A 27,348-nucleotide genomic window follows, 5' to 3' on the forward strand; every position below is an offset into this window, starting at 1 on the left:
AAAAAATAAGGAGAAGAGGGTGTGCAAGAAACATAAGCAGGAAAAAGGGATCAGGAAATAAAAGTTAGGACCTCCTATTACAATAGGCTATCCTTTAGACATACTTCCTTTAGATTTTTTTGTAAGTAGAGATCTCAAAACAAAAATTTCACTGCGGCAGTGAAGATTGTGTTTTTCTTACTTTACTTCCCTTACCTGCACATTCAACAAACTAGTTACTTATTTCTTTAAAAAAAATGGTAGATCTGCATACTGAAATCCTTCAGTGAAGTTACCTTGGTCAGTCACAAACTACTTAATATAGCTGCAGTGTAAAACATAATATGAAATATCACACTTAAAAAAAACCCCAACCCTGGAATACTATTCTAGCTATTTCTCTCTCCAAAGCAAATATTCACTGTCATAAAAACAAAACAAGAAAGATGTCCTATTAAAATGTTGCAAAGTATCTACCTGGTAGCCACCAGGTGTTGATATGTTAAAAATTGTTAAGCCAATTGCTTCATTTTAAAAGATATCATTTTCCATTTATAACAATAACTAAGAAAATTACCAGGAAAATAAAATGCTAAAATAATCATGCCTTGGGAATTGACATGACAACTCGCTTATTTTTTTTAGACCTTCTCAGAAGTCAACAACATTGAGATCAGGAACAATGTTAACTAATGAGATCAGACCTGCACATGACTTCATCTTGTTTAGCTTCTCAGAGGACAATAATAGGTTTTCCTGAGCCCATGCTATATCCAGTCTGATCACATATACACATTGAACTCCAAGTTCCTGGGTGATTCACTAAGATTTCAGGACTTCATTAACAAACTTCAACTAAAAGTTACCAGGTGTTCATAGGAGTCTTTCTGGTAGCTCTAACATGATCAAAATAGCTGTCCCCAAATTCAGAGTCTACCTATGAGAAATTCAGAGTACCCAGGGAGTTAGATCGGTGATACAATTTATGAAATTTTTTGTTCGTAATACCCATTCAGAGGTAAACTTGCAGTAAATTAAGCTTCTGGCACAAGTGGTGATGGCGGGGGAACTTTACATTCACTGTCTTGCCTCTTTATTTTACTGAGCAACAGGGTTTACTTTTGCTTTAAGCAAATATTGAAGTTGATTATCCCTCAGTCAACATAAACTGCTCAGGTCAATACATTTCGACACATGTCTCTTCTAATGTATGAAGTCATAAGTGGTTATTATCCAAAAGGGAATAGAGATTTCTTATTCAGCAGCTCATAAAAAACTTTGGGGAGTAGTTTATGTAGCATAAAACCATATTGAACCAAATTCTGCTAGCTACATGAGGGAGGAAGCCAAACTTTGCTAAGCTTTTAATAGTCTTTACCAGAGTACTGCACACTATTGCTACACAGAGAATTTATCAAAAAAAGGTGTCTTGTCAGGAGACATCACTTAGTCTTCATTAAGCAACACTGCTGTAATGGCATGAAACAGAAGAATCTTAGGTGAACTTAGTTAATTTTTGGGAACCCCAGTCAAACAAATTCTGTGGGATTTCGTGTAACAGAAGACTGGCTCTTATTGAAGTAATATGGGGAAGTAAATTTGGTTTTACACCTCAAAGTCCTAGTGTGCATGTACATCACTGATGACCTACTTTTATACTAATTAAAGAACTACACAACTTTCGCTGTATCTTTTACCTGTAGGACACCTGAAAGAGGAAAACAATAATCAGATGATTGGCTTGCTGTCCTCCATGGAAAGCCCTTAACCACCCTGAAGTGTCATTTAGATATGTGAGGACATCTGTACAGTGTATTCTGTTGTGGCCAGCAAAATTTTTAGAAAGACAAAATATATTCTAAACTCTAGCCTAAATAATCCAAGAAGGTAAGGTTCAGGGAGTGCAGTTTGACAATAAAAACAGTTCATCATCCATACTGATTATTAAGTAGATGATTAAGTAAAACACAACTCTGTCTTTCATCTGACTGTCTAAATGCATACCCATCACCTAGGATAGGTTGGATTTGGTGGGTTTTACTGCCTTATATCTTCATAGGGTAGTGATAATAAAGGGCAAGAGGAATAATGGTTTTCTACAAGAAGGTACCAATATCAGTCAGCCTTGAGAGGTGGCACTGCAACAACATGAACATCAACTAAAAATAGAAAACATTTATAGAATTGCAAAATATCAAAGAAAGTAGAATTTGGCCTCCATTCTTGCCCCCTCTCATGTAAAAGAAGATGAACTTCTTAACTAGGTTACCCCTGAGCACCACCACAGAAACATATGGAGTTGCACAAAAACTCAATTTAATTTTATGATCAAAAATAATCCCAAAATATCCAAACACAAGTCTGCAGAGATTGAGACAGCATATGTCTACCTGTATGAGGGTTTCGTAACTTTTATTTACATATATATATGCAAATCTGCAACATAAACTGAGGTTACTAAATTTGCATACTTGATTTTGTTCATGACAAAATCAGATCGTCTAATAAGGAGTGAATTAGAGGGTCACTAAAATCAGATAAAAGGCATTGAGTTACTTATTGCATTTGCATTATGAGTCACATACTGTTGTCCTTGTTTTAAAATCATTACCTATTTGTATATCTGTATGCAGTCTGAGCCCAGCTCTCCCTTCCCAAATGAGCGGTGTATCTAAAACTAGCTCCCATTTTGACATTTCCACTAATTCACAAGATAAACTGAGCTCCTCTTGCTAGCTCGGAAGAGACGACCTTTCAGGACTATGCCTCAGGAGTGTAAGAAATATAAGTCTTCATACTCAGAGGGAGAAAAAGAAGACAACTAATGAAATTCTGGCTACCAAATGCAATGCTCCCAATGCAGCATCCTCTGGCCACAGTGACCCACAATAAAAGAGATATTGTTCTCCTGTGCTTTAACCTGGGTCACAGCTCACAACACAACTCCATGTTACCAAGTCTAAAAAGTCACCAGATGCAAATCACATCAACAACACAAGAATTATTTCCAACAGTCAAATACTTTTTATCAGAACAGTACTGTCACATGTTTGATAACATATTTGCAGAAAAAAAAAACCACTTATTTTCTTGGTGTGATTCTGCATCCAATAGGTATAAACCCCAAGTCATTATCCTTCTTGATGCACACCTGTAAAAAGGTCTATAGGAACAAATGCAAGATATAATCACTTCAAATGGCAGACAAGTTGGAATCCATTGAATTTCAGCAAATCGTTGAAGTTTCCGTATACCAGTTTTAACTCAAGCCTTATCATTATAGAGATACTGTAATAAACCATTTCCCTACACTAGTTCCAAATGCAATTCCAATTTTTTCCATCTTAACATTTGTCTAAAGAGTATCTGAAAATAGGTCATAATTTCCATACAGTTGCTTAGCATGATGTTTGCAAAAGTCTTTTGTAGCTATGTGAGAGACACAGGAGTATTAAATATTCAAAGTTTATTTTGATATAAAACGATCAGAGTTAACTTATTTATGGTCCTTAACAAGATGTGATTATGAAAGAACAATAGTTTCAATGCCACAAAGGAACCACCAAAATGATCATAAAGGTACTTAATTTAAGTTTGTTTGAAGCCCATGTTAGGATCTGTCAAATTACATTAAATTTATATTAATTGCTGAAGCTTAAAATCCATTTATTCTCATCAAGAGTGCAGTTTAATCCTCTGTAAAATCAGTTGATAGCCAAATAATACCGTTAAAATATGAAATTATTAATGCAATGTTTTTAACATCAAGGAAAACAAACAATGCTGATTTCCTCCTGTTGCAATGTGCCACACCCACAGTTAATAAAACCAGACAAATTAAGAGGTAACCTCTGAGCTCTGTAGAAAACAAGAAGCTGTGGTAAGACACTCAAATAACACATCAAAAAGCTGTAATTAGCTGGACAGGAACTGGTTCTTCTTTGGAACAGCTATTTCAGTTGTATTAGATACATATAATGGGTTGTCTGCTACAGGAGCAAAAGACCCATTATCCTCTCGGGTTCCATAGAACACACAAAATCCAAGTAAAGCCTAAACAAAAAGACATAATGTAAATCTTTTCTTTGAGGGACAGCTACCCCTCCTGAATTGTCAGCTGAGCAGGAGTATTCTTCCTGAAGCTATTGCTTCTAAGATGCAGTACTAATGCAGAATAAAGAGATAAGCATTAAAAATATCCATAAGCACAAATGGTTTCCCACACATAACACAAAACGTTCCAGAGCTATATCCAACTGAGAACATGGAAAATATTGTCTGACAGGTAACACTGGTATTATCGCAAGACACTGAAATACACAGACTGTTTGGTCACCATTACAAGACTATTTAAATGTGAATATAATTTGAGAAATACGGTGATAACTGAAGATTAATACCATTTTTATAGTGCAGATGGGAAAGAAAAGTGGTTTTATTATTAGCAACAGAATACACTGTACTCTCTACCAAGAGGCCTCTAAAATATGAGCAACATACATACTTTTTCTACAAAGAATTCCAATGGAAAATGAAAGCTAAAATAATAAAAAAAGTTTACATTCAGTTTGGGTGAAAACAGTCACATTACTCACCCTATACAAAGAAGCTGACATAACATTACATTTGATTTCATTGCACTAAGAAGCATATATCTGATCAAATCAAGTTAAAAAAATGCTTCTGTTCAACTACTAATGATGATTAAAGGAGAACTTTAAATTCTTTAAAACCATTTCAAGCAGACTGCAAGTACATATTTTTTAGGACAGAAATACTGAAAATTAACTTAATATTACAAAAAAAATTTAAACTGGAAAAAAGAGCAGAGATCAGGAGATGAAGCTACCACTACAACTTTAAGACAGCACTGTTTAAAGCACACTACAGTTTAGCAGGAATTAAAACAAAAAGATTATCATTTAGCATCAGAAAACTAAAAATTGAAGGCTGTAATATTACCTGATGATGAATGTATTCACCATATTCAAGGTCAGCATACATCACAGCACCCAGCAAGCAGTTTAGTTATTTTCTTACCCTTTTAGGCACTATTGCAGTCTTCCCAACACAATTTCACCAAGAAATAGCAGTATTAAGTAACATTTATCCTCTCTTTTAAAGAAAGAATCCACTAATTGAACCTTCTCTTGAATTACAAATGCATCCTGTCAGGAGGCCAGTTTACTCTTAATGGTGTGGAAATATCCCACGAAGTTTTCTGCTGGTATATTATGGACTGTACATTGCACATAACATGTCTAAAGCAAGATCCCCTCTGTTGTTGGGAATATTTACTAGGATATACAACTGAGCATATCAGTGAATTTCAGGTCACCTTCACCTTCCTAAGAGCACTTTTCAAAACAGTTACATCATCTTTTCGCAAAAAAATCCTCATTAATTGCTTTTGTGTTAGGATATCAATTTCTCGGCTCACTGCCATAAGAAGTTTTTGTACCAAAAGTCCTGGTAACTCCTGTTAAGAACAACCTAAAATTGCTCTTCGTGGCCAAGTTTCTCCAGCTGCCATCTCTCTCAAAACACTTTTCTGTGCTACCTCTGGATTTTAGTTTTCTGTGAGTAGTTAGCAGCATCCACTGCTAAATTATGGACTCTGTAGACTGTCCTTGAAAGCAGCTCCACATGAGCGGCAGAGAGACTTTGCATAGCCCTGAGCCATTCATAATATTCTACCAAGTGCTTCCTGGTAAAACAATCTCTTCTATGAACTGGAAACACACCTTAAATGACAATTGGCTGCATCTCTTCAGTGCCTTGAAATGCTAAACAAAGAAAGAGATAGGCATTGACCCACAAGGCAGATGTGCAGCATCATTTAGCAGGCTTACAGACAATCTGATCTTAGTTCTGATTGAATCTTGTAATTAATTTTGTTCAAATAAAAAATCATGAAATAATCTGTTTCACAAATGAACTGAAAATGCCAAAGTTGTTCTGTTCTTAAACTTTTTAAAAAGAGCAGCTGAGATATGTCTGAGCATATGAGTTAAAAAAAAAACCAAACAGCTTTGTTGAAGTTAAATTCTTAAAAATATCTCACTGAAAAGCTACCACTCCCACCCTTAAAAATAGGGCAACAGGGTTATTCTGGCTTGAAAGTGATAAAAATCTCAAAAAGGTGGCCTTAGAAAATTGCTATTTCATCTCACCCAACAGGAACACGTTAGAAGCTGTAAGAAAACTCTTTGCCCCCCAGTCCCACAGAACATGTTCCCCTGCACCAGTCACTGAACACGACTCAATCTGCAGGTGAGCAAGAGACTTTGTCATTGCTTATTGCTGTTCAACAGGGCACATGAATGCCAAAAATGAGATAAAAATGTACTGTTTCTAGTACCTTCTATCTTCCATCCGTGCTCTACAGAAAGCGTGGCAGAGGTAGCATTCACCATAACACAGAAAAAGGGCGTTAAGAAGCATGGTGCCCACAGAAGGAACATGAGTCAAGATGAGGAGAGAAAGTAGTCAGACTAGGGAAGACAGATGAGACAGGGGCAGGGAGATATGCAGTCACTGAAGTATATTTCATTCCAGAACCTGGAGTGGAGCCCAGAAAACCAAACTCTCCAACCCTCCTCTGCTGTCAGCTAGTATTTACAAAAGCTAATTGCAAAGCTCTTCTCTCAGATTTGCAGCTGGACACAGAAAGGGTAACAGTCCTCTACAGTAACTCATTCCTTCGCTATTCCAACATCAAGACTGCCTTGAACTGTAGTTCTCAACTTCTTGGGAACCCTATATGATACTACTAAACAGAAAAGTAATTCGGTTTTGTTTAAAAATACATTATTTAATACCATAAAAATGTGCCAAGACTAAAAGTGTTGGAAACAATCGATTTAATCCAGCATGGGATGAATGAAACATTCAAATACTATAATTGTTCTTATATACACTGTAGCATGCACACACACAACTGGGGTACATCTCTGTTCATTTGCAACCCTGGGTAATTAACACAAGGCCCACATAAACATGTATGCCAGCATCAATCAGGTTTCCTTTCTTCAATTGTGAAAGAAACTTCATTCTTGCTCCGTGACACATGGTTTCAGCCAAATGTAAAGGTTGCAATACAAAGAAAATGGTCCCCTGAGCTGGTGTGAATGGAAAACCATGCAAGGAGAAAAAAGGAAAGTTCAGTTAGATGCACATCTAGGCAGTCTCTGTCTGCTGCTCCGGCATTCTGCTATGCAATCCATGGCACCTCACTCAATTCTTGCAACTTTTTCCCACATTCCTTCATAATATGCCTCACGTACCAGGATACCCATAGTCAGCAATGAGTTCCAGAACTGCTTTAGAAGGTGAAGACTGTGAAGTTCACCAGAAAACATAAAAAGCCCTCATCTCACAGAACTAAGTTGAATTCAACAATCACCCTCACAGAGAGAGATGACATTAACTCAAGGATTCTGAGTATTACTTGCATGCATCTCTACAACACCTATTATTGTAAGGAAATGTTTTTAACCTCCAGATGTCAAAAAATGCACATTTTCCACCATAGTTTTATGAAGTTGCTGTTATTTTCTGATTTGTATTTATTCAGTTAGTAAATCAGAATTTTCCCCACGCAGTGCATTTCCCAAATAGTAAAGTTTCTATCTGCAAGCTCAGTCTAGTGAATGTCAAAGAATAGAATTCTGTTGAAATGTTAAACAAAGCAAGAGATAGGCATTGACCCACAAAGCAGACATGTAGCATCATTTAACAGGCTTACAGATAAAATGTATTTTTGAAATGTTTCAGTGAGTATCTGCATAAAGCCGACTGTTGATGGGAACCAAAGCTGACAAAGGCATAGCAACATAAAAATGCATCTGTGATCTTACTCTGTACATAGTTAAAGCCACAGCCCATCACTGTATAATTATCATATATTACTAATGGAATATTAATCAAACATTCATTACTCTAATTAGAAAAACTTGTCTTGAAAAGCAGTCTGACTTTTCACCTCTGAAACCGTAATTGACATACAAATGAATTTGACAGTCTTGACAACTACGAATCCTTAGTGGGAGAAATAGTGTTTTTATCCTCCAACATTTAGCTTAACTGCCAGTTTCCATCCTCTGTATGTAAAATTCAAGTCAGCTTAGATGATCTCATGCCCTATTCAACCTCCATTAAGTACTATACATATATCTAACATGAGGCAGAAATAAAACATAGGCTATGTGCAGGTTTACTGAGTGGGGATTAAGTTTTTCTTTGAATGAAACCTGGAATATCAGTCTACAATGTACAAAGTGAAGCCTGAACTGGGATTTCAGTTACCCTGGACATTCACTTTTGAACTGTATAACTTTTTTTGAGCCTTCAAAAGTGTCATTTTTGTTCACATATGTCAAGAAACCCAAATATTAACCACATGCAAAGGAGACCAAGTAGCAGTATAAAGTCTGCCTTTCAAATGACTCATGTGGAAAAGTAAAGCATTTAGGAGATAATATTCTGAATTGCCAATATCCCAGCAAGTCTCACAAAAAAACCAAACCAAAAGATGTGATCTTTGTGCTCACATATCGACACAATCCAATGCCTGCTTAAGGCAATGATGGACATTACATTCACAGTGTGAGCCACGGATTTCAGTGAGTATCAGATCAAGCTCCTATGGATTATCCTAGCTATGCTCAATCATGAGATGCTTTTAGCAATAAAAATTATATTTGTATATGTTAGAGGCTCCATCAGGCTAGGCTGACTTAAGGACACGTTCTTTTTCTACATGTTGTTGAAGATATTGAAATCTGGACCCATTTATGTCTGCTATTTATTTCAAATGGTGTTCTGATTTTACCCAATCTAAAAATCATAGATAGAATATCTCCAATTGGAAGGGACCCACAGGGATCATAGACACCAACTCCTTCAAGGACTACCTGAAACTAAACCACATGATTAAGAGCTTTGTCAAGAAGTTCCTTGAACTCTGACATGCACAAAAGATTCCACTCCACCAGTAAAAAACTTATAAGACTGTTTGACCTTACAGAATAGTTGGAAAGGTTAATATAAATTGAAATTCACAATGTTGACAAAATATAATGGAGAATTAATTTGAATTTCAAACTACAAGCATATTTTAATCTGTCATGACTTCCTCTACTAGGTAATTATTTAGGGAATATGCAGCACATTACAATTTGTTTAACAGTGTAATTTTTTTTAATGTTACTGTTCCAAATTACTGTGCTATTTTCACTTATATTACCAGACATGGTCCGAAAGTAGGAATAGTCTATTTATCACATCTGAAACAAGAAATTCATTTGGAACTTATGTCATAAATAAAAGTCTAATTTTTTTAAAATCTAAAAGCATAACTTTAAATTGTTTAATCTTTGTCCTTGGTTATGCATCTTTATTATGATATAAAATTAATTCAAATTATGTGTTCACTTGCAACTAAGCTGGCAAAGAAAACTCCAAAATTATCTGTACTGCTTCATTTTGATGTGATGTTCTGTTGTTCAAAACAATAATTTTCACATGACCTCATTTCTTCTTGCCAAACTCTAACATTTCAAATTCATTACCTGGACAACAACATCCTACCAAATAAATAGTGATCATGTTTTTAACTACAACAGGGATGGTAATACTCTGTTAGTCACTGCGGAGGAGACAGTGAACACACCTCATGCATTATTGTGCCCTGAACTACACAAATGATTTGCCAGTTGTGATATTCACTGCTTAAGACATTTCTTACACACATTCCGCTCTTGCTTTACCCATGGACTATTCTGAGGCTTAATGTCCTGCGTGCTAACCCTTAAGGTCCGAAAATTCAAATTCATTCCTTAATTGGCTATGGAAACTATTGTAACTGATGACCTTGAATTTTTTGTTGGTTTGTTTTGGGGGGTTTTTTGTTTGTTTCCCCCCCCCCCACTCCGGTTGTCATATATTCCACTATCCAGATGATTAATTTTTACCACTCTCTTCCTCCAAAAAAACCCCAAAACAAAAAACCAGTCCAGTGTGAGGCAAAATTTAAAAATCTCCAAATACTAGATGCCAAAAAAAGAAATTACATAACAAAACCAGGTTTTCATTTGGCTTTATGTATTTACATTTCTACCTACTTGAATCTACCATTAAGTCAAATCCATTCCTGCTTTCATCCTACTTGCCTCCCTGTAAACACACCAGTCACAAACCTAGTTTTCTGCATTTTGCATCTACTGTAATAAACTCATAAATGCATTTCTCCTTCCTGTTAATGCTATTCAGTTGGTGCATAGAAGGGAGCAAGATCTGGTCTATTTTGATAAAATATAGTTTTGAGTATTTGGTTTTTTTACAAAGTATTTTCTTCTGTATATCTTTGGTTTAATTTCATCGTTGTTTATTAGGCACAAACAGAATTTTAGATAAAGCATGACTAATTTCATCTTACTTTCAAAAAGTATTTGACCTAGCAATAAATACAACAAATTTAATCCTACTTCTTAAAATATGTCCATGCAAACTAAGAAAATGCTTTACAAAACCATTAATACTACACTTTCCACAGTTCATTTTCCAGCATACACACAAACTTAGCTCTACAGAGAGTCCGCTGAATTAATTTACTTACTTTAGCTGGTATATTGTAATGATAATAACAGAATCTATTAAGAAAGGACTACATGATTAGGCTCCATTAAATTGTGGGCAACAATCCATGACTAATCTGCAAATTCAAAGGAGGAAGCAAAATGAATTTTTTTCATTATTTATCAATTTTAAATAGATGAGATGTGGAGCACACATACTCATCAATGTATTTAAACATTTTCTTTCTAATACTGTGGTTTAACTTTTTCTACCACAAAACACACAGCAGGCAGCTTACCTTACAAAAAAATAATATTACAGATGAACAAACTGGAAAGTGACTGAGCATTTGGGTTACACAAAAGTTTCAATACTGGATGTTAGGAGGGCCCAATTTGGCTCCAGGATAACTTGTCATTGAAATTCAGTTGGATCAAGAACTGTTCTCTTGATTGCTGAATCAAATGTTTCCTGATGATTGTTTAAATACTGTGTGCTGAAAGGTTTACTTTTCCCCCCCCCAAAAAACCATACAAATAAAATGAATATTTCAAGCATCTCAGTATCACACAAACATGCATTCAGCTTTGAGTAATAAATTACTACAGAAACGTAAAGCAATTTGTTTGTATCCACTAAAATAGAATGATTCATACTCATGATACCAAGTTGTACTAATAAATTACTGAGCTCTGCTATGGTGGAAAAAGCATTATCATATTAGCTCTATTACAGGCATCTTGTATATATTTATTCATTCAGCCATACAACATGGTGTACTAAATAACATATTGGCTATTTATACTCTGTAGAAGGCACATATCAAACTGTTTAAAAATACTGTTTTCTTTACCATAAGTAAGGGGTGTTTACTATTATCAAAAGTATGAGTGCAGTGTAACTGTGCCGCTGCTGCCCAAAAACTCTGGCCAGTCACTGTGACTACGCAGAAAAACTGTCTAATAATATATCCACTGATTGATTATTCTTGAGAAGTGAACTTGTGACTAGTCAGGTTTACCACATGTGTGCAGTTAAGTGAGTAAGCGCTGTAGGTTTGACCTAGGGCTTGTGGAGTCTGCTACTGATTTAAGCGATCAGGTCTAAAAATTCATGTTTCAAGGTCATCTGATAGCAATAGCTAAAATTGCCACTTCAGCCCTGAGGTGGGAGTGAGGAGTACACTTATTGCCTTCAACACCTTTCAAAAAGGAATTCACCTTTCCTCCTTGAAGTTCTCATTGCTTCCACCAGAAAGACAAGAAGCACTCTTTGAAGTGTCCCATGTGCCTGAACAGCTAATCTCAGCTTCTCTTCAGCCTTCTCTACAAGACCAAAGAGTAGGGAGAGATCAACATCAAGAACAAGGGAGTTTAAAGGGAACTCACTCTCTCACTTTTGTTCTCCCTGTGGTTGAGAAAAAACAAAAAATCCCCATCAAAAGGTCAATCCTGACTTAAACCTAAATTCAAAGCATATGTAAGCCTGAAGAGGTACTCCACATTTATCAAGTATATTGTTAATATGAGCAGTAGATGCCGTGAGCTGCATACGGAAGGAAAGATGAGTATGGTGCAGTTTATGGTTAGACTAAATGTTAAGGCAAAATTGACAGATAAATCTGAAATAATTGATGTTCTAACACAACACAAGGCTCTCATGTACACACAATACCAGAGTCAACACGATGTTCACATTTTAAAACAAAGACGTAAAAAACTAAACCAAACCCAAATGCTCAAAACCAGGGCACTTCTTCGTTCAGCAAGTGTTCAAACCAATGTCTTAGTCAGATGCAAGGACTCTGTATACTAAGGATGCCAGAAAGGCTAAACTAGATCTGGCAGACTCATCAATTAATTAATTAATTAATTATACAACAAATTATCCCAGTTCTGTATAAAAACGAACAAACAAGTATCACAGTTGAATGAAGAAGAAAATCCATATCCAATTTATTCATCAGTATCCCTTTATTTGCAATAAAATAAAATACTGGGTTTTTCTGCAATAACCTCATATTGAAACATTCTTGCACAAGGGACATGTATCACACAGAGATCACTGGTAGCATTTGTTTTAACTTATGCACTGTATTAAACATGAGGATAAACTTTAGCATCACATCATTACAGAATAATAATATTGAAGCTTTTAAACAAATTAGATTTATATTTGTGGGCTTTTCTACATATTAGTTTCTCTGTTCTTAGAGAGACTGAAAGTCCTTGGGAAAAGACAAATTATTTTGATCTTATAGCATCTCAAGAAGTAAATTAAAGATAAAGTTGAAGGCCAAAAAGCAAATTATAGTTTCTATAGATGTGCCAAGTCTGCTAGAAAAATTGAATATTGGACACACAGAACAAATTCCAAATTTTCTTCTCATTGTATGCCAAATTTCTTTTAGTTCCAAAAGAAACTGATATCGACACTGAGATGAACCTTCATCTTTTTCTCACCATGCTTTCCTGTGCATTGCCATGGAGGCACCAGAAATTTAGAATGAAGAAACATAATGTAATTAATTTCTCCTAGATCCTGTAGAAATCCTGTGATCCTTGAATAATCACTTAGCAAATATTTTTGTCTTCAGAAGGGCTCTACAAGTGTAACACACCCAAGTGTTGGTACTGTATTTCAGCATTTGCTCTGATGAAAAAAATCCCTCTAATATGGCCCTGACCAACTGGTGCTCAATATTAAACATCTCATACAGGGCAGGCGACCTGCTCCTACAGTTCATATTCAAAATGCCAGCCTGCATAAAGAGCAAAGAATAGGTCAAGAACTTTAGTATACTCTCATATTTTGCCTTGATTCTGTCAAAAATATCCTCTGTAAAGTAATTTAACAGAGATTAACTATTTTGGAGCGTGCTGCACTGATTTTAGAAGTACCTTATATACTACCTGCTTTGTGAATGACCGAAGTACTTGAATACTGCCGAATGTCCTTTTGTTCAGCTTTTCTCTTTGTGTATTTTAAGATCTCATTGCTAACTGTGCAAGGCTTTTTTTTGACATGAATTTCTGAAAATGGGAATGACACTTCCTTATTTTGTCTAAATCTACCTCTGAGAATTATTAAAATCTAATAAACCCAAAAATGTGCAAATTACTATTCCTTTTTTTCCTATCCATCTGCCTTTATAAAGATATCCTTTTTTCTCTGAAAATACATTTTATTTGAAGACAAACAGTATGAAGGACTTAATCATATATATAGAATAGTAAATGTCATTTTTTTTATTGAGCCCATTAGAATATTTGTGATGTGCGAGGAGTCTTGCAGGCTTAATGCTATTGGTTTTGCTCCTTGACTGCGAAATTATTAGCATGACACAGCAAAAAAATGAACATTTTCATTAATAAATACCTTTGTTCATATATAATTCTGCTATACAACTCTCCCTGTAAAACACAGCATGTATATTACCAGTAGAAACATTTATATCATGCTATAGAGATGTAGAGCACCATACAAGTAATTCTGGAAGTCAGACCACACACCATCACACTATGATAAGAAACTACATAGATTTCCAGAGGGGGGAAATTAAAGATGGTAATTTTTACATACCAAAAAAAAAAAATCAACTCACACTTCAACCCAAGGTGAAATGACTGGTCTCAGGCTACCATGCCACTTCAGTTCCGTAAATGGCTTTAGATGGATACTAAAACAAGTTCTACAAAGAATATCATATTTGAAGTAGCTTTCATGGACCAAAAAAACCCCAAAACAAAACCCAAACCAAAAACCCAAAAATGAACCCAAAAGAAAACAAAGTGAAAGATGCAACCATAATTTTTACATGAATAAGGTTTTAATATTACAGGAATTAAAAACTTCTATTTTTTTCTGAGCTAAGAGGACTGCCAGCTGGTTTGAACACCATTCATTAGTCTCTTCTGAGTGCAGTATCAGTAGCTTGGGTTTTTTGTTTGTTTTTCTGGGGGGTTTTTTGGGTGTTGTTTTTTTTTTTTTTAAGAAAAGAAATCTGCATTGATCCTTTTTTCAAGAAAGGGTGAGATCCAAATGTGTAAGAAAAAGGTTCTCCAGTTTATAAATCCACTTGAGTTCATTTTATCATGTAGGTACCCATACCACTATTTTTAAGAAATCTTTTTCACTAGAAGTTACAATGCTTCCTAGATAGACATTGCATCTCTTCTTCCAGAGTATTTAATTTCATACAGTACTTTTCGAAGTACCACTAATCTAGTAATCACTAACCCTATTTTGCTGCTGTCATTAAAGGACATACACCATCTGGAAAATAACTTTAATAATCTTCTCAAGTATTACATTTTATGGTTGTAAAGTTCTTCCGTGAATGAATGGAATTACAGAATCACTGTTCATTTTTTAATCTAAATTGTTTTGACATGATGGTGCTTGCAATACTTAATTTGTACAAAATAACAATAAATTCCCCTAATTCTATCTCTTTCATTCCTTGCTGTGGTGATTTTTCCCCTTTTAATTCTACTTTGCCATCCCATTTCCCCTAAAAAGGTACACTGGGATATTCATTACTATTATTTACAAAACTGTATATGAATGTGTATATATATATATAAACTGTATATGGTAGTAAACACTTCTCTGCCAAGTAAAGTTCTGTCAGAAGAAACAGCTAGGTAGATCACAGAACCATAGAACAGTTTGGGTTGGAAGGGACCTTAAAGGTCATATAAGTCCAAAGCCCATCTTGGGCAGGCACACCTTCCACTATATCAGGTTGCTCAGAGCTCATCCAATGGTACATTCTTAGAACATGGGACGTGATAATAAAGGACCAAACCATGCCTGAGCATTCTGCCCAGTGAACAGAAAGCCAGAAGACACAGACTGAAGAGAATAAGGGATCTCCTTTGATATCCCTGTGAAACCTTTGCACCAATGCAGTTCCAGCACCACAAACCCAAAAGCTGCATTCTTCTATAAACCACGAACTGAAGCTCACCCTATGTGAATGGTGTGCTGCAAGTACTCCAAAATTCTTTCAACTGCAGGATGGAAAGAAGACATTCTTGCATACTTTGGATATCTGTGAGACACTATGTGTTCATGGAGCACTCAATACTTCTGGCTGGACAAAGGCAAATGAACACTGCCTGTTGTCCAGCTACGCACGAATAGATACTGTTGAGACCACCACCATAAACCAGACCTGGATTTCACCTTCATTTCTCTTTAATTTTTTTCTTCTTTTCTCCTTTTTTTTTCTTTTTTTTTGTTTTGTTTTTTTTTGCTGATGGCAAGAAAGAAGAAACACACAGGACAGTAATTCTCAGTGTTGATTTTCAATGTTGGATGCACACCGCTAAAACAGAAGTTACCACAACAACGTGAGACTGCTAATCATTCTCTCTTATTCTTATTGACCTCCAATCAGACAGACCTGCATCATCCTCTTCCATACACAAAGCTAAACAGACACATTGGAAGAAAGTGTGTACAAGCACAGGATTAGCAACTGAAGTCACACTCAGAAAGCTGGCTGAAAAAAACCATTCCTTTCATTTGAAAATTAACTCAGCTACCAACCTATCAGCACTTGCCTTGAAATTCCTTCAGAGAGGATTTAAACCCTGAACATTGAATAGACTTTCAAGCACAATTCTTGGGCAATTTTTTTTATCTCTCTTTTTCCCAACAGAAAGAAAAACTCAAGAAAGTCTCGACTGGATCCAGCACAGTCATCACATCAGGATATTAAGATGCTGAAACCTGTAAGATGCTGCAAGCTACTCAAGCTACTGCAACCTACATTCAAAATTAATTCACAAAGCTTAAAAAAGCACCTTCTAGGTATAAGACACCATCTGTAACTACTGAGACCTTTTGTTATGAGTTGATGCCACACACTTTTGTCACCCGAACCACAGGAACTGAGGTTCCAAATCTGGATCTAGATATCTAGAAGTGTACATTTCCTTCATACAGTTAGAAATTAATTTCTCAAATCTCTAGTTTCCGTAGCATGAGATGTCAGAAGATGAAGAACCCCTTAAGTCAGTTAAAGGTGACAGCAAAATTTTCAAAAGGAGGGAAACAACTGGAATGTATGACATTCATTGAAATGCTACCAATGCAGGAACAGGGCATCAGGTAGAAAGAGATCAGAAGTTTCTCAAAGGCTGAAGAAAAAGGCTTCACAGGCAACTATTCAAAAATGGTTCTCATCTAGCAGAAGAAGACACTGAAGAGATGTATAAAGTCCAGTTTACTTAGCAAGCCAGATTATGCAGTACTAGCTGCTATCATTATGGTTTCTTGAGCAGATTTTCAAATTACACAGACAATCCTTTAAGAAACACAGAGATACAGAAAAGTAGAAATACTGTGATTTCAAAGCACTGCAAAGTGTTTCTATAGACAATCTCCCAGCTAGACAAGTTAAGAAGGCCAAAGTCAGCATCAGCATCTGTCTTCAATTAGAGAGCCACAAATGACATATTGCTCAGTGACAAATGATGACTGCTGTCTTATATTAAGATGGTTGTTCTAGCAGATGTTTTCAAATTATCCCAACCTATGGCACAGGCAAAGGCAAAAGAACTGGAGATATGCCCAGGGAGACCTGGTGCACCAGTAGCCTAAGGGAACCATTTAAAAAGCCATTTGGTATCCTCTCATGAGATCATAGCTACAAAAAGTGAATACAGAAAGGAAAAGGGGAACAGAAAATATGTTATATTCCTCAGTGAAAGTTTTAAGTATCTGACTACAGGATTATCTGGAATAACATGTGTTCATCTCAGCTTTTACAGAGATACAGTCTAGGCAGACAGTTCTTCAAAGAAGAGAAGGGAAAAAAAAAACAACACCACAATGATTACCCCAGAGAGAGGTACTCCATACTACTGCTCTGTGATGACAGAGTTAGGGCAAAAAAACCTCTTTTTACCCTGAACATCGCCAAACAGTAACACTGGTATCACATATCACACGCTGACTCAAAAATAAAATTCAGCCTTGCTCCGTGGCGATAAGAGGTAGACTGCTTTGACTGCTACAAAATATCTGGGACTCCAAAAAGACAAATAACAGAGAAAAAAGAGATGAACACACTTGCATCTGAAGCGGACTAATGAGTAAGGTTCTGTCAGCTATTACACTCAGAGACAAGACCAGTCTTCAAATCAAAAACTTGACAGGGAAAACAAATTATTTCTCAAAATCACACAGATATAGAAACACTTAAATATGATGTAAGCAGAAGGAAGAAACACAGAGGCTGGGATCATCCAGCGTAGCATCATTCTTGAGAGCATCTCTCTGGAAGCATGAGGCAACAGTAAAAGCACACCCCTGGAGACAAAATACCCACTAAGAGGAAGGTGCCAATGAATGCTGCTACAAGTTAAGGAATGGGTGGGCGTCTAGTCTTGACCTATGGTGAGGGAAAAATCCTTACTCTCTCTCTTTCTCTCTCTTGTTACCATGGAGATCCCCTTTTCAGGTTTCTTTGGAGGAGCTTTGTGCACAAGTGCAAAATTTGGTATAAGAGGAGAACAAGCAAAAATTATGCGCCCCTGACAAAAATAGCTTTCTTAAATCTTGAGAGATAATACAACAGAGGCAGTAAAAATTAAGTTTGGTTAGAGGTGAAAGGCTGAATAAACTATCTCGCATTAAAGTGCCCTGAGCTCCCGTCTGCTTAAAACGGCAATGCTATTCTGAGGCCATTGAATCTGTCTATTTCAATTTGGTGAAAATTTGAGTTACTCAATGGTGTGAGATCAAGGTGAAAATTAAAATGAAAAAATTCCACGAAGACTACTTACTACTGTTCCTTGGTACCTATAATAAGTAAAGGATTACCTTTACTTATTATACTATTTTATGAATTATTCATGCAGTTCTTTTTGTATTTTCAGGTGGCAACATCACTAGCCAGAACTGCACTGAAATACACCACCTTTACAGAAGGAACAACATTGTAAAGCTTAACACAAACAGATTACATTGATATGCTTCTGAGTGCTAATCCCACAAGAGATAGACCAGAATGAGCCTTGAATTAAACAAGGATATTTAACATGTACAGTTCTGACGAAGAACAAAAAAAGAAAACTTTAACTCAGGGGAATGTATAAGGGAACACTACTGCACCCTTTAAACTACTTGATAAGTTCTCTAACAAACAGCATATTTTGCTCCCATATGTTTTAAATATTTCATATTAATTTAAGCAGTTACCTAATTTAAATACCTAATTTAGTTACCTAATTTAAATAGTGAGCTGAAACACACAGTATCAGACAGATAAGTAAGCTATACAGAAGAAAGCAAGGAACGGTGTTGTTGCCATTAACTATTCTTAATTTTCCTGTAATCATCACTATCAGCAGCAATTTTATCTTCAAATATATATTCTGTTTATCTTTGAATATGCAGCCTTTAGACTTTTGGATCCCTTGAATCAGTGAACACTGCTTAAACTTGCAGTCCTTTTCGAGAGGGGAAATACCTTAAATTTACACACCGGAGCCACACAGGAGTAGAAATTAGTGTTGCCTTTTTAAAGGTACATTAACATTGAAATACAATCCAATACAACCAGCTGAGCATACACCATGCCTACAAGCACACCTACCTTTCACTTGTAAGCAGTCTATAACTTAAGTAACTACTTTTTTATATATATAATCAACTTCATATGCTGTCCACTACATTTCTCACCATTTTTGCTTGTGTTATTATTCTTTTTAAAAAAATCTTACTGTCTTTAACAGTGTATTTAGGCACCTCTGACAGATGTAGAAAACAACATGAATGAGACGGGATTATCCAAAAATCAATCATGTGTGAAACCAAAGCTCTTAAATATTAATTACGAAATATTTTTTTCTGCTCTGAGATCAAATAAAACCATTAGCCTCCTTCAGAAACAAGCACTATGTAGCCGTTTCCTTGCCGGCATCCGGAGCCGGGTTTAGTAACAGCAATAAGAAGGAGGGGAAAAAAAAAAAAAAAAGCTGTAATTACATAACGGACCTCGCTAAATGCCTCGTTTGCCCGGCAGACGGGGAACGGGGGGACAGCGACGGCCCATCCCACCCCGCTTCGGCACCCGCTCGGCGGGAGCGCAGCGGCACCGCTCCCGCTGCCCGGGAAGCGATGGGCACCGACACGGCGGAGGGAGGCCTGCCCTCCCCGGGGGGCGCTTTAACCTCCGCCCCGGGGGCTGCCCGGGCGCTCACCAGAGCTCTCCGCCGCTAAACGCCCACACCTGTCCGCCAGGGCCGCTGCTGGCCCGAGGAGGGGGGAGTGCCTACCCCGCCCGACCTCCCCCTCCCGGCAGTGGGGGCGCTCCGCTGCCCGAGGGGCCCGGGAGCGCAGGATCCTCAGCACCGCCTCCCTCCCGTCCCCTGCCGGCTAGAAGCGCTCTCCCAGGCACCCACGCCTCTGGACATGGGAGTCTAGATTGGGGTCCGGGCAAGCCCCGCGGGACGCGGTCCGCTCGGCGGGGCTGCGCGGTGCGGGACCTCTCGGTTCCACGGAAATCCCGCACCACTCAGGCTTCGCCGCGGGGGGAGGCAAACATCCACCCTGCTGCTCTCGTCCTGACGGGGAGGGGCGCGGGACAAACTGCCCGAACAACTAGCGACAACTAGTTATGGAGCCAGCGCTCCATATGGGCTGCGGGCAACGGCGGGGCAGGACCCGAGACAGCGGATGTCCCCGCGTCGCTCGCCCGCAAGGCTCCCCGCGGAAGGGGGCGCCCCCCGGGGCAAAGAGGGAGGATGGCAGTCCGCGGCGGCTGGCAGAGCCCCGGCGGAGGGGGAATAGAGCCCCGCAACGCAAGGCCAGCTAGGAATTACTCATTTGAATGATGCAGCAAGCGGGGAGGGGGGACACAGCACGGGGACGCGGGGACAACGACTAGTCCTCCCGCTGCCACTCTCCAGCCCCGATTAATAAATAATGCCCAGGTTCCCTGCCAGAGGAAGCGCTCTCCTCTTCGGCGCAGACAGTAATTAATAGCCAACCTCCATCCCGCGAACCCCTGGTTAAGCGCTACCGCACGCTCGCACCCGCGGTGCCAAGTGCGAGCAGCACAATAGCGGGGAACCTCTGTGCCTCGCTGAGTCGGAGGAAGGGAAGGGGGGGCTGGGGAAGCCAAACCTCTCGCGGCAAAACCCGATCCCCCGAGACGCCGAGTGTCGGGAAGCGGCGGCCGCGGCAGCCGCCGGCGCGGCGGGAGGGCAGGCGGGCGGGCGAGCCCGGCAGGCTGCCCGGCGAGCGGAGGGCGTAGCGCGCAGCACGCCTCTGAGCACCATCACCCCTCGGTACCGTCAGCAATCAGCACGCCCGCATTTACCTTTTCCTGCCTGCCGTCCGTCAGTCAGGCGTTTGAGGGAGAGAAGGAGAAAGGGAAGGAAGGGAGAAGAAAGAGACAGGGAAAGAGAGCGAGACGCGGCTGCTAATCCCCGTGTAGAAAGACTTCCAGCAGCAGAAGCAGCAGCAGCAGCATGCGTGTGTGCGTGCCCAGAGTGAAGCACAGCCCTCCTGGCGATGCACCGGCGCTGGCACCCAAGTACTGTCATGTGCGTGTCTCGCTGTGTGTACCCATGGCAAAAAAAAAAAAAAAAGGAAAAAAAGAAAGAGACGGGGGGAAGACTCGTCAGTCACACGCCCGGCTATGCACTGCTGGGGGGGATGAGGAGGAGGAGCCCAGCGCTCCCCAACCCAACCACCGGAGGAGCAGCTCGCTACTACGGCGGCGGCCGGGCTGCCCCTCCGCGCTGGCCTCGCACGCCCGACCGCCCTTCCCGCCCGTTCCCAAGGACGTGCCTTCGGGAAAGACCCTCAGGGCCTCCGTCCCAGGGGACCCTACTGTACCCTGGCTACCAGCGCCCGGCAGGAAGAAGCTGGAAAAAAACAACCTACCCCCCCCGTTTCTGCTCATACAGTGCCGCCCGGAGAGCGGCCCTGGGCAGCGGGGATGCCCCGCGTGGGACGAGGATGCGGCGCCCCCACCCAGGGCTCACGGCCGCGCCGGGGAGCGCGGGGGGAGCGGGAGCGGGGGACGCGGCGTTTCCCGGGGGTGCTACTGCAGCCAGAGGCGGAGGCGCGACAGGTGGACCCCCGAAAGCACGCGGGTCCCCGCTGTCCGAGCTTGTGGGCGCCCGGCGGCACGGACGTGGGTCGGAGGGCGCAGGGGCTGGAAGTGCGGAGTGTGAGCTGGGCGTTTGTGAGAGCTGTAGGTACAACTACAAATATTTGTGTTAGCATTATAGAAAGTGAAAACGCAGTGAAAGGCTGTGCTCATCCAGGCCACTGTGAGGACAGCCTGATACTCGCGTGTCCAATCAGGACACTCAAATTTCCACCACGGTTTATGACCTACTAAAAGGTGTTTCAACATTGATTGAAATCAATTCTTTGCTAAATAGTAACTACTCTATCCATCTTTTGGCTGTATAGCCGCATATATGCATATAAATGAGATTTTGACATAAAATTCATGAAAGAGCTGAAACAGAATGTTCAGATTAATCTTATAGTCCTAAATTTACTAGTGGGTCCTGCCAGCAAGTTTCAAGATGTGATTTCTTTAAGGCCCAAACCAGGAAAAGTTTGTGAGAAATGTACTTGATATTTTATTCTTTGTACCCAACAAGTAACACATATGGACGAAAAAGCTAATATTAGTCATAGAAAAAGGTTTATTAAATGACAAGTGTGAAAAAAAAATTGGTGGCAACATCATATGGTATACTGTTTATACTAACGTTTTGTTTGTAGTGGACAATGTAGACCTAATGTCTTAGGAGTAAAACAAGGAGGAAAGGATGAAGTGTTGTTGACATTTTTAATTAAAAATAGAGGTTGTATCTACAGGCTAGGTAGGATAGGAAATTCTGACACCTGATAATTCTGTTAATTATCAAGCGGTCAACTTGCTGACTGGGGAAAAAAATTGGTCAATCTATTTAAAAATACTTGCTAGGTTTCTTTTTTTAGTTGTAGATGTAGGTGATGTAGAGGGGAAATAACTGAAAAGACTGTCGATCCTAGGATTTAGATGTTGACAATAAACTGCTTTGGGACTTCCCAGAAGTCCTGCACTAAAATGAAAAAGACTAAATTTGTTGTTAATAAGTTGTATAAATCAAGTCACCATGACACTGTTAAAAAACCAAATTGCACCCCAAAGCCATATCATTTGTTTGTTTGTTCATATAAAACAAAAGTACCCATACGCTCTTAGTTGTTTAACTGAAACACGGATGCTGAATCTGACCTAACTCAGGTAAATAAGCTAAATAGTAAAGGGTTCATTGTTTTATTTTGGTGTATATACAGCACTATCCTATGCTGTATATTACTTTATCACTTAGCAAGAATTTTTTGACTTGTCATCATGAACTGAATTTTCAAGCCAGTTTCAAATCTGACATTACCTGTTGTTTAAAATATGATGGTTTGCAAGGATCTCAGAGTAGAATTTATGTAATGTTTCCTATATAATTATGTGAAGATTTAGGCTGCCTTTCGTAGGCCTACGAATTTATAAAGGAGATTTATTCATTTTATGTGTGATAGTTCTATGAGAATATTTATACCAAACGGGTTGATTACATTAGTTAGTAGTCATTAGTAGATAGTCATGAAAACAGGTAAGATATTTTTAGCCTTCATCCAAACTTCCAGAAAATGAAGTAGGCGCAATTTCCTTTGAAGACTGAAGAGTAAGAAGAAAGAGGACATATTTGTGCATAAAATGATCTGGCCTCAAAATAAAAGCCAGCAAGGTAATTTTTGTTTCTTTTTTTTACTCGCATTCCCTATTGTGAATGTAAACCATTCAATCAATTTTCTGGATTCTCCTTGCTTGCCTGACTTCGGTCTGGCTGGGCGAAGGAAGTGGGAGAAGGAAGTCTTGCCGTAAATTCTCACCTGATAGTTCTAGAGGAATCTGCAGCCTGGAGAAATAAGAAGTTCAAGCTGCTTTACATAATGATGTGGATGGTCTTTGTGAGGGACTACCTACTCTGATTTTAGGCATAACACTTGACTGTACTGGTGGTCCTAATACTCATGGGTGTCTCAGAAGATGTGCAAATTGGAGGGAAGATTTCCAAGATGGGAGGAAAGATTCTTCACCTGGCTGTGGGAGAGATGGCACACATGAACAAAACTGAGAAGTGGCTGTGAAGCAGAGGATTTCAGGAAGGACAGTAAGCGAATGTATGTGAGCAAGAAACAAATGAAGAAAGCGATGCTTGGAAGAAAAATATTCCAAAATAGTTTTTAGATCAGAAAAGTAGGATTCTGAAAGAAAGCATTTAAATGGCTTGGGGAAGTGCGATAGTTCAGTATGAATGTCTTCAACCATCTGCTGTTTATCAAATGACCCCAAATGCAAAAGACCTTATTATATGATATACTCACACTTTGATCTCTTTCTTCTTGGAGGAAGTTCTCTTTGCTTTGACTGATGGTGAAAGAGGTCATCATATCGACTGTCGTTACTACATAATTAATCTGTATGCACGCTTACATGAATTCCTTCCGTATGCTGCTATTTACCACATCGCTAATTTTTCAGTTTGAAAATACAGTGAGTTTTTGTGTATCGCTGCCCTCTACTGGAGAGAAGGTCAGAACTGCTCCATCAGGTCTCAGTCCGAAGCCTTAGAGCCAAGGCAGTTGCTAGTGGTCCTTTTTTGTTGGTGAATCACCTTTCCATGACCGAGGTGTAAAGGTGTGGAGATCTGGGTGGCCAGCTTCCATAAAAAGATTTCTTTTAGTCTGTGAGTTCAAATAAATGATCATACAATTTTATGTCTGAAGTTTATTGACACAGGCAAAATGATGACTAAGCAATGGTTGAGATTTTAAGATGCATGTCTTCCACTACCTTTTGGAAAAGAGGCATCTAAATTCAACACAGAGATGCTGAAAATTCTGAACAGTGCTGCTCTGAAAAGTATTTGCCTATAACTTTATATATAATCTCATCACTTTTCATATCTAAATACTTTGGTTCACTCTCCGCTGCATTACAGAAAGATTGCCCTCCGTCCCTTTTCCTATCTGACGTTTCATGCCTCTATATTTACCTTTCACCATCTATATAAATACTGCCAGAGTACCACATTTATTTTACATTTTATTTTCATTTTTCTTCCAGACTGGGCATTAGCAGAACAACAGAAACATGAAGAGCACAGCAGTGATATTCTCCCAGTTCCTCAGTGTTTCATTCCCTCCACCTACTGTCACGACAACCTATGCACATCCAAAGCAGTTTCTGTTGGAATGCACCAAGTTTTCCAGCTGTCTGAGCACATGCATCGCCAAGGCATGGTGAGAGCTGTGAAGGATGAGGCCTGCTCAGAGCAAGCAGGAAAGAAAGTTTCACTATCACTTTCAAAATATGTCTTCTACACAGTAGATGCTACCAATTTCTGCGTTCATTTTTAACTTTGTCACATTTGTGTCAGATTTGCAAAGATGGAGATCAAATGTGTGCACTTCTCATTCCCTCGTGGCATCAGCTATTGCCGCAAGGCAAGAAGGTATTCTGAGTTTGGCTGTAAGGGTAGAATCACTGAATCACAGAATCATTTAGGTTGGAAAAAATCTCTGAGTTCATCAAGTCCAACCTTTAACTGATCACCACCTTGTCAACTAGAACATGGCATTAAGTGCTAATGCCAGTCATTTCTTGAACACCTCCAGGGATGGTGAATCCACTACCTCCCTGGGCAGTCCATTCCAATGTTTAACAACCCCTTCCATGAAGAAATTCCTCCTGATGTTCAACCTGAATCTCCCCTCATGTACTTTAGGCTGTGTCCTCTCATCCTATCACTGGTTGCCTGAGAGAAGAGAACAACCCCCACCTGGCTACAACCTCCTCTTAGGTAGTTGTAGAGTGTGATGAGGTCATCCCTGAGCCTCCTCTTCTCCAGGCTAAACAGCCCCAGCTCCCTCAGATGCTCCTCATAGGACTTACCCTCTAGACCCTTCACCAGCTTCGTTGTCTTTCTCTGGACTTGCTCCAGCACCTCAGTATTTTTGAACTTTGTATCTTCAACACAGGCAAAAGAATAGCTTTCCTGGCTTCTACCCTAATCTGATTATTGGCAGAGCCATTCAGCCTAAAAATCTGCTTTCTCCTCCTCTTCTGAGTACCCTGAAGCACACATCTGCGTAGAGAATTTTATTTTAAATATTTTTACTTTCCTAATGTTTTAAATGTCTATGGTTGAAAAGGTTTAGTATCTGCCATGGCCATTGTATGTCTGTCATATTTTATTGGGCTGCACTGAAGATAATATTGTCCTAGGTGGTTGAATTGTGTGGGTTCCTCATCTCGTATTACCTAATTAGTTGCTATAAAAACCACTTTACTGCAGTAAATTCCTTTCCCTGTCCTAATGGCTAACATGAAGAAATTAATAGGGCATAGAGTAGAGTGGTTGTTCCCAATGAGTGACTCCTAAATGACAGGTGTCCTCCAAGGGAAAGGTGAGCAGGCATCAGCTCACTTTCTACATCCACATGGACTATTAACTGGTCAGTTAGAGATGGATGATAAGGTGACCTGCTGAGCCACTCATTATGCATCCAGAAAAATCGGAAAACAATACGGTGTCAGTTCAGCATAATTACTTAATATAGAGAAAAAAACTTCATGATTAGCAAGCGTTTGCAATTGCTACATATTATTTTCTGATCTAGAACTAAAACAAGTACTTTGTTGAAAGTATTATTCTTGTGATCTTTAGGCTATCAAACACACAATTGTGCAAAACCCGTGACTCTCAACTTATATCAGGAAATAAGTCAGAAGTTGTCTTGAGAGGCTTCTCAGCGTGGTTTCTGTTTTGGAAGATGTAAAACAGAAGATTTGAGAAAACCATCTTTCCCCATACTGCTCCAAATCTTTATCTGGTAATAGAAACAAACAACTTGCTCTGATTTTCAGATATCAGAATGTATTTTAGTGGTATCAACAGCAGCATTATGAATAAGCATAAAGAGAGAGGAAGGAAAATTAGTTCAAACCAACAAACCTATGAAATTCTCTCAGTAGAATGAAAATACTTTTGCAGATATTGAAAGCTCTGAGAGAAGCACTAAGTGCATATTAGTTTGTAAACATCTGCAAGAGCGTACATTGAATTTCTTAATTAAGGAGAGCTATAATAGCTTATAATATCACGTTTTTTAAATATAAGCATATAATTCTAAAGTGAAGTGCAATACAATATTTTTGCTTCTTTTGACAGAAAAAGAGGGAAACAGAAAAAGAACTTTCTATGAATGAGAAGACTAGCAATCATGTAAAGAATTGTCTCTCACTTAAGATTTTAAGAAAGGTATTTTTAGATAAAAATATTTTATATCTGCATTAATTCCAGGCAGCACAAATAGCACAAAGCAATCAGAGCTAGCTGAAAACTGCCATGTAGTTTGTACAGAAACCATCATCCTGTACTATGTGAGCTAGGATTACTCTTTTCTTATAACAGGTGATAGTGGAAGATACTTCTCTACTCAGACCAACTGCACATCAAAGAGCTCACAACTGTCAACTGAGAGCCAAACTGAGACCTTGACTACCACTGCAGGTAGAAAATAGAGTATCAATAGAAGAAGAAACAAGAGTTGAGCTCCAATATTCTGGTTTTAGATTTTAAGAGTAGTGTTATCATTTGCATCTACCTTGGTCTGTTTCAGCCACCAAAATATTTTTAAAACAAAGGCCTTCACACAAAGCACCAGTGTCCTGGAGAGGAGTCTTAGGAACATTCA

The 27,348-nt window shown here is 38.9% G+C and overlaps 1 protein-coding gene across 4 annotated transcripts in view; it reads right to left on the bottom strand.

The window, feature by feature from the left end:
* DLGAP1 (DLG associated protein 1) overlaps nt 1–21,280 on the bottom strand; it is a 414,682-nt gene extending 393,402 nt beyond the window's left edge. For 3 of the 4 annotated variants that reach the window (XM_027675997.1, XM_027675989.1, XM_027676007.1), the window contains exon 1: nt 20,897–21,280. The gene's annotated coding sequence lies outside the window, so the exon portion shown is untranslated. The remainder of the gene's footprint in view (nt 1–20,896) is intronic. The other variant, XM_027676034.1, reaches the window with a different exon arrangement.
* Nucleotides 21,281–27,348: the final 6,068 nt, after the last annotated feature.

Source organism: Neopelma chrysocephalum, unplaced genomic scaffold (assembly GCF_003984885.1).
Source record: "Neopelma chrysocephalum unplaced genomic scaffold, ASM398488v2 Primary Assembly neopelma1_22, whole genome shotgun sequence".
NCBI classification, from domain to species: Eukaryota; Metazoa; Chordata; class Aves; order Passeriformes; family Pipridae; genus Neopelma; species Neopelma chrysocephalum.